The sequence below is a fragment of the Oncorhynchus nerka genome, unplaced genomic scaffold (genome assembly GCF_034236695.1).
Source record: "Oncorhynchus nerka isolate Pitt River unplaced genomic scaffold, Oner_Uvic_2.0 unplaced_scaffold_34___fragment_2___debris, whole genome shotgun sequence".
In the NCBI taxonomy this organism is placed as follows: Eukaryota; Metazoa; Chordata; class Actinopteri; order Salmoniformes; family Salmonidae; genus Oncorhynchus; species Oncorhynchus nerka.
In genome coordinates this window covers 74,588-86,911 of record NW_027040337.1, presented here as the reverse complement: position 1 = coordinate 86,911, position 12,324 = coordinate 74,588, and the positions used below count along the sequence as shown (strand labels likewise).

The 12,324-nt window shown below is 41.4% G+C and overlaps 17 non-coding genes across 17 annotated transcripts; all 17 read left to right on the top strand.

Moving 5' to 3' along the window:
- The first annotated feature begins 1,668 nt into the window (after positions 1-1,668).
- trnar-ucu (transfer RNA arginine (anticodon UCU)) lies at positions 1,669-1,741 on the top strand. Its single transcript has one exon. It is a non-coding gene; the product is annotated as a tRNA-Arg (tRNA).
- A 230-nt stretch (positions 1,742-1,971) lies between these two features.
- trnar-ucu (transfer RNA arginine (anticodon UCU)) lies at positions 1,972-2,044 on the top strand. Its single transcript has one exon. It is a non-coding gene; the product is annotated as a tRNA-Arg (tRNA).
- A 285-nt stretch (positions 2,045-2,329) lies between these two features.
- trnar-ucu (transfer RNA arginine (anticodon UCU)) lies at positions 2,330-2,402 on the top strand. The gene has a single exon. It is a non-coding gene; the product is annotated as a tRNA-Arg (tRNA).
- A 550-nt stretch (positions 2,403-2,952) lies between these two features.
- On the top strand, positions 2,953-3,025 carry trnar-ucu (transfer RNA arginine (anticodon UCU)). Its single transcript has one exon. It is a non-coding gene; the product is annotated as a tRNA-Arg (tRNA).
- A 285-nt stretch (positions 3,026-3,310) lies between these two features.
- trnar-ucu (transfer RNA arginine (anticodon UCU)) lies at positions 3,311-3,383 on the top strand. Its single transcript has one exon. It is a non-coding gene; the product is annotated as a tRNA-Arg (tRNA).
- Positions 3,384-4,638: 1,255 nt separating this feature from the next.
- trnar-ucu (transfer RNA arginine (anticodon UCU)) lies at positions 4,639-4,711 on the top strand. The gene has a single exon. It is a non-coding gene; the product is annotated as a tRNA-Arg (tRNA).
- Positions 4,712-4,963: 252 nt separating this feature from the next.
- trnar-ucu (transfer RNA arginine (anticodon UCU)) lies at positions 4,964-5,036 on the top strand. The gene has a single exon. It is a non-coding gene; the product is annotated as a tRNA-Arg (tRNA).
- A 285-nt stretch (positions 5,037-5,321) lies between these two features.
- trnar-ucu (transfer RNA arginine (anticodon UCU)) lies at positions 5,322-5,394 on the top strand. Its single transcript has one exon. It is a non-coding gene; the product is annotated as a tRNA-Arg (tRNA).
- Positions 5,395-5,961: 567 nt separating this feature from the next.
- Positions 5,962-6,034, top strand: trnar-ucu (transfer RNA arginine (anticodon UCU)). Its single transcript has one exon. It is a non-coding gene; the product is annotated as a tRNA-Arg (tRNA).
- Positions 6,035-7,295: 1,261 nt separating this feature from the next.
- trnar-ucu (transfer RNA arginine (anticodon UCU)) lies at positions 7,296-7,368 on the top strand. Its single transcript has one exon. It is a non-coding gene; the product is annotated as a tRNA-Arg (tRNA).
- Positions 7,369-7,653: 285 nt separating this feature from the next.
- Positions 7,654-7,726, top strand: trnar-ucu (transfer RNA arginine (anticodon UCU)). The gene has a single exon. It is a non-coding gene; the product is annotated as a tRNA-Arg (tRNA).
- Positions 7,727-8,293: 567 nt separating this feature from the next.
- Positions 8,294-8,366, top strand: trnar-ucu (transfer RNA arginine (anticodon UCU)). The gene has a single exon. It is a non-coding gene; the product is annotated as a tRNA-Arg (tRNA).
- Positions 8,367-9,301: 935 nt separating this feature from the next.
- trnar-ucu (transfer RNA arginine (anticodon UCU)) lies at positions 9,302-9,374 on the top strand. The gene has a single exon. It is a non-coding gene; the product is annotated as a tRNA-Arg (tRNA).
- Positions 9,375-9,620: 246 nt separating this feature from the next.
- trnar-ucu (transfer RNA arginine (anticodon UCU)) lies at positions 9,621-9,693 on the top strand. The gene has a single exon. It is a non-coding gene; the product is annotated as a tRNA-Arg (tRNA).
- Positions 9,694-9,978: 285 nt separating this feature from the next.
- On the top strand, positions 9,979-10,051 carry trnar-ucu (transfer RNA arginine (anticodon UCU)). The gene has a single exon. It is a non-coding gene; the product is annotated as a tRNA-Arg (tRNA).
- A 251-nt stretch (positions 10,052-10,302) lies between these two features.
- Positions 10,303-10,375, top strand: trnar-ucu (transfer RNA arginine (anticodon UCU)). The gene has a single exon. It is a non-coding gene; the product is annotated as a tRNA-Arg (tRNA).
- A 934-nt stretch (positions 10,376-11,309) lies between these two features.
- On the top strand, positions 11,310-11,382 carry trnar-ucu (transfer RNA arginine (anticodon UCU)). Its single transcript has one exon. It is a non-coding gene; the product is annotated as a tRNA-Arg (tRNA).
- The last annotated feature ends 942 nt before the right edge of the window (positions 11,383-12,324 follow it).

Here is a 12,324-nt window from a genome sequence, read left to right as displayed (position 1 = left end):
TTTCATTTGAGCTATTGGACTTGTTAATGTGTGGAGGTTAAATAACACAGAGTTTGTTGGATTGAAGCTTTCCGATTCAAATTTTAGAAATTAAGATTTAACAGGGATAAAAAAGGATAATTTCATGGGCATGTCTCAGTGCCCTCCGTGATTATTTTTTGACAGCTTCTGTCAGTTTGTACAGGTCATGCTGATTACAGAAGCGAAGCGGAAGCGTGATGTCTACTTTAACCACTTGTACAATCGGTCGAAACCACTCTCTACTATCCAGTTCTGAAAAGCAAGTACCCCAGTGTCCTAATGGATAAGGCACTGGCCTTCTAAGCCAGGGATTGTGGGTTTGAGTCCCATCTGGGGTGGATGAATGCAAATTCCCATGGAGGAAGAGAGATCAGCACATAACACAGAGTTTGATGGATTGAAGCTTTCCCATTCAAACTTTAGAAATGAAGATTTAACAGGGATAAAAAAGGAGAATTTCATGGGCATGTCTCTGTATCCTCCGAAATGCATTTTCTTTTTACAACTGCTTCTATCAGTTCGTATAGGTCATGCTGATCACACATTTCCACAGTGACTTAAGACACTGACCGCCTAATCCATTTATTGTGAGTTCAAGTATTGTATTGGTGTTCCTGAAGTGGAGGGATGAAGTGGAAGAGTGCAGGGCAGTTAACCAAGTGATTTAGGGATCGAAACCATCCTCTGCTATCCAGTTTGCTTTTAGCAATGAAGTGCAAACAGAAGAGAAGAGCTGGGCACATAACACAGAGGTTGATGGATCGAAGCTATCCAATTCTACTTTTAGAAATGAAGTGTAAATAGGGATTTTTTTTTAAATTGGAGAATTTCATGGGCATGTCTCTGTATCCTCCGAAATGCATTTTCTTTTTACAACTGCTTCTGTCAGTTCGTATAGGTCATGCTGATCACACATTTCCACAGTGACTTAAGACACTGACTGCCTAATCCATTTATTGTGAGTTCAAGTATTGTATTGGGGTACCTGAAAGTGGAGGGATGAAGTGGAAGTGTGCAGGACAGGTAACCAAGTGATTTAGGGATCGAAACCATCCTCTGCTATCCAGTTTGCTTTTAGCAATGAAGTGCAAACAGAAGAGAAGAGCTGGGCACATAACACAGAGGTTGATGGATCGAAGCTATCCAATTCTACTTTTAGAAATGAAGTGTAAACAGGGATTTTTTTTTTAAATTGGAGAATTTCATGTGCATGTCTCTGTGCCCTCCGTGAATCTTTTTTTATTACTGCTTCTATCAATCCATATAGGTCATGCTGATCACAGAGTGCCACAGTGGCTTAAGACACTGATCTCCTAATCCATGTATTGTGAATTCAAGTATTGTTTTGGGGTACCTGAAAGTGGAGTGATGTATTGGAAGTGTGCCTGGCAGTTAACCCAGTGATTTATGGATCAAAACCATCCTCTGCTATTCAGTTTGCTGTTAGCAATGAAGTGCAAACAGAAATATTAAACCATAATTTCACGGGCATGTCACAGTGCCCTCTGTGATTATTTCTTGACTGCTTCTGTCAGTTTGTACAGGTCATGCTGATTACAGAAGCGAAGCTGAAGCGTGATGTCTTCTTTAACCACGTGTACGATCAGTCGAAACCACTCTCTGCTATCCAGTTCTTTTAAAGCAAGTGCCCCAGTGGCCTAATGGATAAGGCACTGGCCTTCTAAGCCAGGGATTGTGGGTTCGAGTCCCATCTGGGGTGGATGAATGCAAATTCTTATGGAGGAAGAATTTGATGGATTGAAGCTTTCCCATTCAAACTTTAGAAATGAATATTTAACAGGGATAAAAAAGGATAATTTCATGGGCGTGTCTCTGTACCCTCCGAAATGCTTTTTTTTTTTTTACAACTGCTTCTATCAGTTCGTATAGCTCATGCTGATCACACATTTCCACAGTGACATAAGACACTGACTGCCTAATCCATTTAGTACCCCAGTGGCCTAATGGATAAGGCACTGGCCTTCTAAGTCAGGGATTGTGGGTTCGAGTCCCATCTGGGGTGGAAGAATGCAAATTCCTATGGAAGAAGAGAGATAAGCACATTACACAGAGTTTGATGGATTGAAGCTTTCCCATTCAAATTTTAGAAATGAAGATTTAACAGGGATAAAAAAGGAGAATTTCATGGGCATGTCTCTGTGCCCTCCGTGATTATTTCTTGACTGCTTCTGTCAGTTTGTACAGGTCATGCTGATTACAGAAGCGAAGCTGAAGCGTGATGTCTTCTTTAACCACGTGTACGATCAGTCGAAACCACTCTCTGCTATCCAGGTCTTTTAAAGCAAGTGCCCCAGTGGCCTAATGGATAAGGCACTGGCCTTCTAAGCCAGGGATTGTGGGTTCGAGTCCCATCTGGGGTGGATGAATGCAAATTCTTATGGAGGAAGAGAGATCAGCACATAACACAGAGTTTGATGGATTGAAGCTTTCCCATTCAAACTATAGAAATGAAGATTTAACAGGGATAAAGAATGAGAATTTCATGGGCATGTCTCTGTGCCCTCCGAATTGCAATTTTTTTACAACTGCTTCTATCAGTTCATATAGCTCATGCTGATCACACATTTCCACAGTGACTTAAGACACTGACTGCTTAATCCATTTAGTACCCCAGTTGCCTAATGGATAAGGCACTGGCCTTCTAAGCCAGGGATTGTGGGTTCGAGTCCCATCTGGGGTGGATGAATGCAAATTCTTATGGAGGAAGAATTTGATGGATTGAAGCTTTCCCATTCAAACTTTAGAAATGAATATTTAACAGGGATAAAAAAGGATAATTTCATGGGCGTGTCTCTGTACCCTCCGAAATGCTTTTTTTTTTTTTACAACTGCTTCTATCAGTTCGTATAGCTCATGCTGATCACACATTTCCACAGTGACATAAGACACTGACTGCCTAATCCATTTAGTACCCCAGTGGCCTAATGGATAAGGCACTGGCCTTCTAAGTCAGGGATTGTGGGTTCGAGTCCCATCTGGGGTGGAAGAATGCAAATTCCTATGGAAGAAGAGAGATAAGCACATTACACAGAGTTTGATGGATTGAAGCTTTCCCATTCAAATTTTAGAAATGAAGATTTAACAGGGATAAAAAAGGAGAATTTCATGGGCATGTCTCTGTGCCCTCCGTGATTATTTCTTGACTGCTTCTGTCAGTTTGTACAGGTCATGCTGATTACAGAAGCGAAGCTGAAGCGTGATGTCTTCTTTAACCACGTGTACGATCAGTCGAAACCACTCTCTGCTATCCAGTTCTTTTAAAGCAAGTGCCCCAGTGGCCTAATGGATAAGGCACTGGCCTTCTAAGCCAGGGATTGTGGGTTCGAGTCCCATCTGGGGTGGATGAATGCAAATTCTTATGGAGGAAGAGAGATCAGCACATAACACAGAGTTTGATGGATTGAAGCTTTCCCATTCAAACTATAGAAATGAAGATTTAACAGGGATAAAGAATGAGAATTTCATGGGCATGTCTCTGTGCCCTCCGAATTGCAATTTTTTTACAACTGCTTCTATCAGTTCATATAGCTCATGCTGATCACACATTTCCACAGTGACTTAAGACACTGACTGCTTAATCCATTTAGTACCCCAGTTGCCTAATGGATAAGGCACTGGCCTTCTAAGTCAGGGATTGTGGGTTCGAGTCCCATCTGGGGTGGAAGAATGCAAATTCCTATGGAGGAAGAGAGATAAGCACATTACACAGAGTTTGATGGATTGAAGCTTTCCGATTCAATTATTAGAAATGAAGATTTAACAGGGATAAAAAAGGAGAATTTCATGGGCATGTCTCTGTATCCTCCGAATTGCAATTTTTTTACAACTGCTTCTATCAGTTCGTATAGCTCATGCTGATCACACATTTCCACAGTGACTTAAGACACTGACTGCCTAATCCATTTATTGTGAGTTCAAGTATTGTATTGGGGTACCTGAAAGTGGAGGGATGAAGTGGAAGAGTGCAGGGCAGGTAACCAAGTGATTTAGGGATTGAAACCATCCTCTGCTATCCAGTTTGCTTTTAGCAATGAAGTGCAAACAGAAGAGAAGAGCTGGGCACATAACACAGAGGTTGATGGATCGAAGGTATCCAATTCTACTTTTAGAAATGAAGTGTAAACAGGGATTTTTTTTTTAAATTGGAGAATTTCATGGGCATGTCTCTGTGCCCTCCGTGAATCTTTTTTATTACTGCTTCTATCAATCCATATAGGTCATGCTGATCACAGAGTGCCACAGTGGCTTAAGACACTGATCTCCTAATCCATGTATTGTGAATTCAAGTATTGTTTTGGGGTACCTGAAAGTGGAGTGATGTATTGGAAGTGTGCCTGGCAGTTAACCCAGTGATTTATGGATCAAAACCATCCTCTGCTATTCAGTTTGCTGTTAGCAATGAAGTGCAAACAGAAATATTAAACCATAATTTCACGGGCATGTCACAGTGCCCTCTGTGATTATTTCTTGACTGCTTCTGTCAGTTTGTACAGGTCATGCTGATTACAGAAGCGAAGCTGAAGCGTGATGTCTTCTTTAACCACGTGTACGATCAGTCGAAACCACTCTCTGCTATCCAGTTCTTTTAAAGCAAGTGTCCCAGTGGCCTAATGGATAAGGCACTGGCCTTCTAAGCCAGGGATTGTGGGTTCGAGTCCCATCTGGGGTGGATGAATGCAAATTCTTATGGAGGAAGAGAGATCAGCACATAACACAGAGTTTGATGGATTGAAGCTTTCCCATTCAAACTTTAGAAATTAATATTTAACAGGGATAAAAAAGGATAATTTCATGGGCGTGTCTCTGTACCCTCCGAAATGCTTTTTTTTTTTTTTACAACTGCTTCTATCAGTTCGTATAGCTCATGCTGATCACACATTTCCACAGTGACATAAGACACTGACTGCCTAATCCATTTAGTACCCCAGTGGCCTAATGGATAAGGCACTGGCCTTCTAAGTCAGGGATTGTGGGTTCGAGTCCCATCTGGGGTGGAAGATTGCAAATTCCTATGGAAGAAGAGAGATAAGCACATTACACAGAGTTTGATGGATTGAAGCTTTCCCATTCAAATTTTAGAAATGAAGATTTAACAGGGATAAAAAATGAGAATTTCATGGGCATGTCACAGTGCCCTCTGTGATTATTTCTTGACTGCTTCTGTCAGTTTGTACAGGTCATGCTGATTACAGAAGCGAAGCTGAAGCGTGATGTCTTCTTTAACCACGTGTACGATCAGTCGAAACCACTCTCTGCTATCCAGTTCTTTTAAAGCAAGTGCCCCAGTGGCCTAATGGATAAGGCACTGGCCTTCTAAGCCAGGGATTGTGGGTTCGAGTCCCATCTGGGGTGGATGAATGCAAATTCTTATGGAGGAAGAGAGATCAGCACATAACACAGAGTTTGATGGATTGAAGCTTTCCCATTCAAACTTTAGAAATGAAGATTTAACAGGGATAAAGAATGAGAATTTCATGGGCATGTCTCTGTGCCCTCCGAATTGCAATTTTTTTACAACTGCTTCTATCAGTTCATATAGCTCATGCTGATCACACATTTCCACAGTGACTTAAGACACTGACTGCTTAATCCATTTAGTACCCCAGTTGCCTAATGGATAAGGCACTGGCCTTCTAAGTCAGGGATTGTGGGTTCGAGTCCCATCTGGGGTGGAAGAATGCAAATTCCTATGGAGGAAGAGAGATAAGCACATTACACAGAGTTTGATGGATTGAAGCTTTCTGATTCAATTATTAGAAATGAAGATTTAACAGGGATAAAAAAGGAGAATTTCATGGGCATGTCTCGGTGCCCTCCGAATTGCAATTTTTTTACAACTGCTTCTATCAGTTCGTATAGCTCATGCTGATCACACATTTCCACAGTGACATAAGACACTGACTGCCTAATCCATTTAGTACCCCAGTGGCCTAATGGATAAGGCACTGGCCTTCTAAGTCAGGGATTGTGGGTTCGAGTCCCATCTGGGGTGGAAGAATGCAAATTCCTATGGAAGAAGAGAGATAAGCACATTACACAGAGTTTGATGGATTGAAGCTTTCCGATTCAATTATTAGAAATGAAGATTTAACAGGGATAAAAAAGGAGAATTTCATGGGCATGTCTCTGTATCCTCCGAATTGCAATTTTTTTACAACTGCTTCTATCAGTTCGTATAGCTCATGCTGATCACACATTTCCACAGTGACTTAAGACACTGACTGCCTAATCCATTTATTGTGAGTTCAAGTATTGTATTGGGGTACCTGAAAGTGGAGGGATGAAGTGGAAGAGTGCAGGGCAGGTAACCAAGTGATTTAGGGATTGAAACCATCCTCTGCTATCCAGTTTGCTTTTAGCAATGAAGTGCAAACAGAAGAGAAGAGCTGGGCACATAACACAGAGGTTGATGGATCGAAGGTATCCAATTCTACTTTTAGAAATGAAGTGTAAACAGGGATTTTTTTTTTAAATTGGAGAATTTCATGTGCATGTCTCTGTGCCCTCCGTGAATCTTTTTTTATTACTGCTTCTATCAATCCATATAGGTCATGCTGATCACAGAGTGCCACAGTGGCTTAAGACACTGATCTCCTAATCCATGTATTGTGAATTCAAGTATTGTTTTGGGGTACCTGAAAGTGGAGTGATGTATTGGAAGTGTGCCTGGCAGTTAACCCAGTGATTTATGGATCAAAACCATCCTCTGCTATTCAGTTTGCTGTTAGCAATGAAGTGCAAACAGAAATATTAAACCATAATTTCACGGGCATGTCACAGTGCCCTCTGTGATTATTTCTTGACTGCTTCTGTCAGTTTGTACAGGTCATGCTGATTACAGAAGCGAAGCTGAAGCGTGATGTCTTCTTTAACCACGTGTACGATCAGTCGAAACCACTCTCTGCTATCCAGTTCTTTTAAAGCAAGTGTCCCAGTGGCCTAATGGATATGGCACTGGCCTTCTAATCCAGGGATTGTGGGTTCGAGTCCCATCTGGGGTGGATGAATGCAAATTCTTATGGAGGAAGAGAGATCAGCACATAACACAGAGTTTGATGGATTGAAGCTTTCCCATTCAAACTTTAGAAATGAATATTTAACAGGGATAAAAAAGGATAATTTCATGGGCGTGTCTCTGTACCCTCCGAAATGCTTTTTTTTTTTTTTACAACTGCTTCTATCAGTTCGTATAGCTCATGCTGATCACACATTTCCACAGTGACATAAGACACTGACTGCCTAATCCATTTAGTACCCCAGTGGCCTAATGGATAAGGCACTGGCCTTCTAAGTCAGGGATTGTGGGTTCGAGTCCCATCTGGGGTGGAAGATTGCAAATTCCTATGGAAGAAGAGAGATAAGCACATTACACAGAGTTTGATGGATTGAAGCTTTCCCATTCAAATTTTAGAAATGAAGATTTAACAGGGATAAAAAATGAGAATTTCATGGGCATGTCACAGTGCCCTCTGTGATTATTTCTTGACTGCTTCTGTCAGTTTGTACAGGTCATGCTGATTACAGAAGCGAAGCTGAAGCGTGATGTCTTCTTTAACCACGTGTACGATCAGTCGAAACCACTCTCTGCTATCCAGTTCTTTTAAAGCAAGTGCCCCAGTGGCCTAATGGATAAGGCACTGGCCTTCTAAGCCAGGGATTGTGGGTTCGAGTCCCATCTGGGGTGGATGAATGCAAATTCTTATGGAGGAAGAGAGATCAGCACATAACACAGAGTTTGATGGATTGAAGCTTTCCCATTCAAACTTTAGAAATGAAGATTTAACAGGGATAAAGAATGAGAATTTCATGGGCATGTCTCTGTGCCCTCCGAATTGCAATTTTTTTACAACTGCTTCTATCAGTTCATATAGCTCATGCTGATCACACATTTCCACAGTGACTTAAGACACTGACTGCTTAATCCATTTAGTACCCCAGTTGCCTAATGGATAAGGCACTGGCCTTCTAAGTCAGGGATTGTGGGTTCGAGTCCCATCTGGGGTGGAAGAATGCAAATTCCTATGGAGGAAGAGAGATAAGCACATTACACAGAGTTTGATGGATTGAAGCTTTCTGATTCAATTATTAGAAATGAAGATTTAACAGGGATAAAAAAGGAGAATTTCATGGGCATGTCTCGGTGCCCTCCGAATTGCAATTTTTTTACAACTGCTTCTATCAGTTCGTATAGCTCATGCTGATCACACATTTCCACAGTGACATAAGACACTGACTGCCTAATCCATTTAGTACCCCAGTGGCCTAATGGATAAGGCACTGGCCTTCTAAGTCAGGGATTGTGGGTTCGAGTCCCATCTGGGGTGGAAGAATGCAAATTCCTATGGAAGAAGAGAGATAAGCACATTACACAGAGTTTGATGGATTGAAGCTTTCCGATTCAATTATTAGAAATGAAGATTTAACAGGGATAAAAAAGGAGAATTTCATGGGCATGTCTCTGTATCCTCCGAATTGCAATTTTTTTACAACTGCTTCTATCAGTTCGTATAGCTCATGCTGATCACACATTTCCACAGTGACTTAAGACACTGACTGCCTAATCCATTTATTGTGAGTTCAAGTATTGTATTGGGGTACCTGAAAGTGGAGGGATGAAGTGGAAGAGTGCAGGGCAGGTAACCAAGTGATTTAGGGATCGAAACCATCCTCTGCTATCCAGTTTGCTTTTAGCAATGAAGTGCAAACAGAAGAGAAGAGCTGGGCACATAACACAGAGGTTGATGGATCGAAGGTATCCAATTCTACTTTTAGAAATGAAGTGTAAACAGGGATTTTTTTTTTAAATTGGAGAATTTCATGTGCATGTCTCTGTGCCCTCCGTGAATCTTTTTTTATTACTGCTTCTATCAATCCATATAGGTCATGCTGATCACAGAGTGCCACAGTGGCTTAAGACACTGATCTCCTAATCCATGTATTGTGAATTCAAGTATTGTTTTGGGGTACCTGAAAGTGGAGTGATGTATTGGAAGTGTGCCTGGCAGTTAACCCAGTGATTTATGGATCAAAACCATCCTCTGCTATTCAGTTTGCTGTTAGCAGTGAAGTGCAAACAGAAATATTAAACCATAATTTCACGGGCATGTCACAGTGCCCTCTGTGATTATTTCTTGACTGCTTCTGTCAGTTTGTACAGGTCATGCTGATTACAGAAGCGAAGCTGAAGCGTGATGTCTTCTTTAACCACTTGTACAATCGGTCGAAACCACTCTCTACTATCCAGTTCTGAAAAGCAAGTACCCCAGTGGCCTAATGGATAAGGCACTGGCCTTCTAAGCCAGGGATTGTGGGTTCGAGTCCCATCTGGGGTGGATGAATGCAAATTCCCATGGAGGAAGAGAGATCAGCACATAACACAGAGTTTGATGGATTGAAGCTTTCCCATTCAAACTTTAGAAATGAAGATTTAACAGGGATAAAAAGGAGAATTTCATGGGCATGTCTCTGTACCCTCCGAATTGCAATTTTTTTACAACTGCTTCTATCAGTTCATATAGCTCATGCTGATCACACATTTCCACAGTGACTTAAGACACTGACTGCCTAATCCATTTAGTACCCCAGTGGCCTAATGGATAAGGCACTGGCCTTCTAAGTCAGGGATTGTGGGTTCGAGTCCCATCTGGGGTGGAAGAATGCAAATTCCTATGGAAGAAGAGAGATAAGCACATTACACAGAGTTTGATGGATTGAAGCTTTCCCATTCAAATTTTAGAAATGAAGATTTAACAGGGATAAAAAAGGAGAATTTCATGGGCATGTCTCTGTGCCCTCCGTGATTATTTCTTGACTGCTTCTGTCAGTTTGTACAGGTCATGCTGATTACAGAAGCGAAGCTGAAGCGTGATGTCTTCTTTAACCACGTGTACGATCAGTCGAAACCACTCTCTGCTATCCAGTTCTTTTAAAGCAAGTGCCCCAGTGGCCTAATGGATAAGGCACTGGCCTTCTAAGCCAGGGATTGTGGGTTCGAGTCCCATCTGGGGTGGATGAATGCAAATTCTTATGGAGGAAGAGAGATCAGCACATAACACAGAGTTTGATGGATTGAAGCTTTCCCATTCAAACTTTAGAAATGAATATTTAACAGGGATAAAAAAGGATAATTTCATGGGCGTGTCTCTGTTCCCTCCGAAATGCTTTTTTTTTTTTTACAACTGCTTCTATCAGTTCGTATAGCTCATGCTGATCACACATTTCCACAGTGACATAAGACACTGACTGCCTAATCCATTTAGTACCCCAGTGGCCTAATGGATAAGGCACTGGCCTTCTAAGTCAGGGATTGTGGGTTCGAGTCCCATCTGGGGTGGAAGAATGCAAATTCCTATGGAAGAAGAGAGATAAGCACATTACACAGAGTTTGATGGATTGAAGCTTTCCGATTCAATTATTAGAAATGAAGATTTAACAGGGATAAAAAAGGAGAATTTCATGGGCATGTCTCTGTATCCTCCGAATTGCAATTTTTTTACAACTGCTTCTATCAGTTCGTATAGCTCATGCTGATCACACATTTCCACAGTGACTTAAGACACTGACTGCCTAATCCATTTATTGTGAGTTCAAGTATTGTATTGGGGTACCTGAAAGTGGAGGGATGAAGTGGAAGAGTGCAGGGCAGGTAACCAAGTGATTTAGGGATCGAAACCATCCTCTGCTATCCAGTTTGCTTTTAGCAATGAAGTGCAAACAGAAGAGAAGAGCTGGGCACATAACACAGAGGTTGATGGATCGAAGGTATCCAATTCTACTTTTAGAAATGAAGTGTAAACAGGGATTTTTTTTTAAATTGGAGAATTTCATGTGCATGTCTCTGTGCCCTCCGTGAATCTTTTTTATTACTGCTTCTATCAATCCATATAGGTCATGCTGATCACAGAGTGCCACAGTGGCTTAAGACACTGATCTCCTAATCCATGTATTGTGAATTCAAGTATTGTTTTGGGGTACCTGAAAGTGGAGTGATGTATTGGAAGTGTGCCTGGCAGTTAACCCAGTGATTTATGGATCAAAACCATCCTCTGCTATTCAGTTTGCTGTTAGCAATGAAGTGCAAACAGAAATATTAAACCATAATTTCACGGGCATGTCACAGTGCCCTCTGTGATTATTTCTTGACTGCTTCTGTCAGTTTGTACAGGTCATGCTGATTACAGAAGCGAAGCTGAAGCGTGATGTCTTCTTTAACCACGTGTACGATCAGTCGAAACCACTCTCTGCTATCCAGTTCTTTTAAAGCAAGTGCCCCAGTGGCCTAATGGATAAGGCACTGGCCTTCTAAGCCAGGGATTGTGGGTTCGAGTCCCATCTGGGGTGGATGAATGCAAATTCTTATGGAGGAAGAGAGATCAGCACATAACACAGAGTTTGATGGATTGAAGCTTTCCCATTCAAACTATAGAAATGAAGATTTAACAGGGATAAAGAATGAGAATTTCATGGGCATGTCTCTGTGCCCTCCGAATTTTTTTTTTTTTTACAACTGCTTCTATCAGTTCATATAGCTCATGCTGATCACACATTTCCACAGTGACTTAAGACACTGACTGCTTAATCCATTTAGTACCCCAGTTGCCTAATGGATAAGGCACTGGCCTTCTAAGTCAGGGATTGTGGGTTCGAGTCCCATCTGGGGTGGAAGAATGCAAATTCCTATGGAGGAAGAGAGATAAGCACATTACACAGAGTTTGATGGATTGAAGCTTTCCGATTCAATTATTAGAAATGAAGATTTAACAGGGATAAAAAAGGAGAATTTCATGGGCATGTCTCTGTATCCTCCGAATTGCAATTTTTTTACAACTGCTTCTATTAGTTCGTATAGCTCATGCTGATCACACATTTCCACAGTGACTTAAGACACTGACCGCCTAATCCATTTATTGTGAGTTCAAGTATTGTATTGGGGTACCTGAAAGTGGAGGGATGAAGTGGAAGAGTGCAGGGCAGGTAACCAAGTGATTTAGGGATCGAAACCATCCTCTGCTATCCAGTTTGCTTTTAGCAATGAAGTGCAAACAGAAGAGAAGAGCTGGGCACATAACACAGAGGTTGATGGATCGAAGGTATCCAATTCTACTTTTAGAAATGAAGTGTAAACAGGGATTTTTTTTTTAAATTGGAGAATTTCATGTGCATGTCTCTGTGCCCTCCGTGAATCTTTTTTTATTACTGCTTCTATCAATCCATATAGGTCATGCTGATCACAGAGTGCCACAGTGGCTTAAGACACTGATCTCCTAATCCATGTATTGTGAA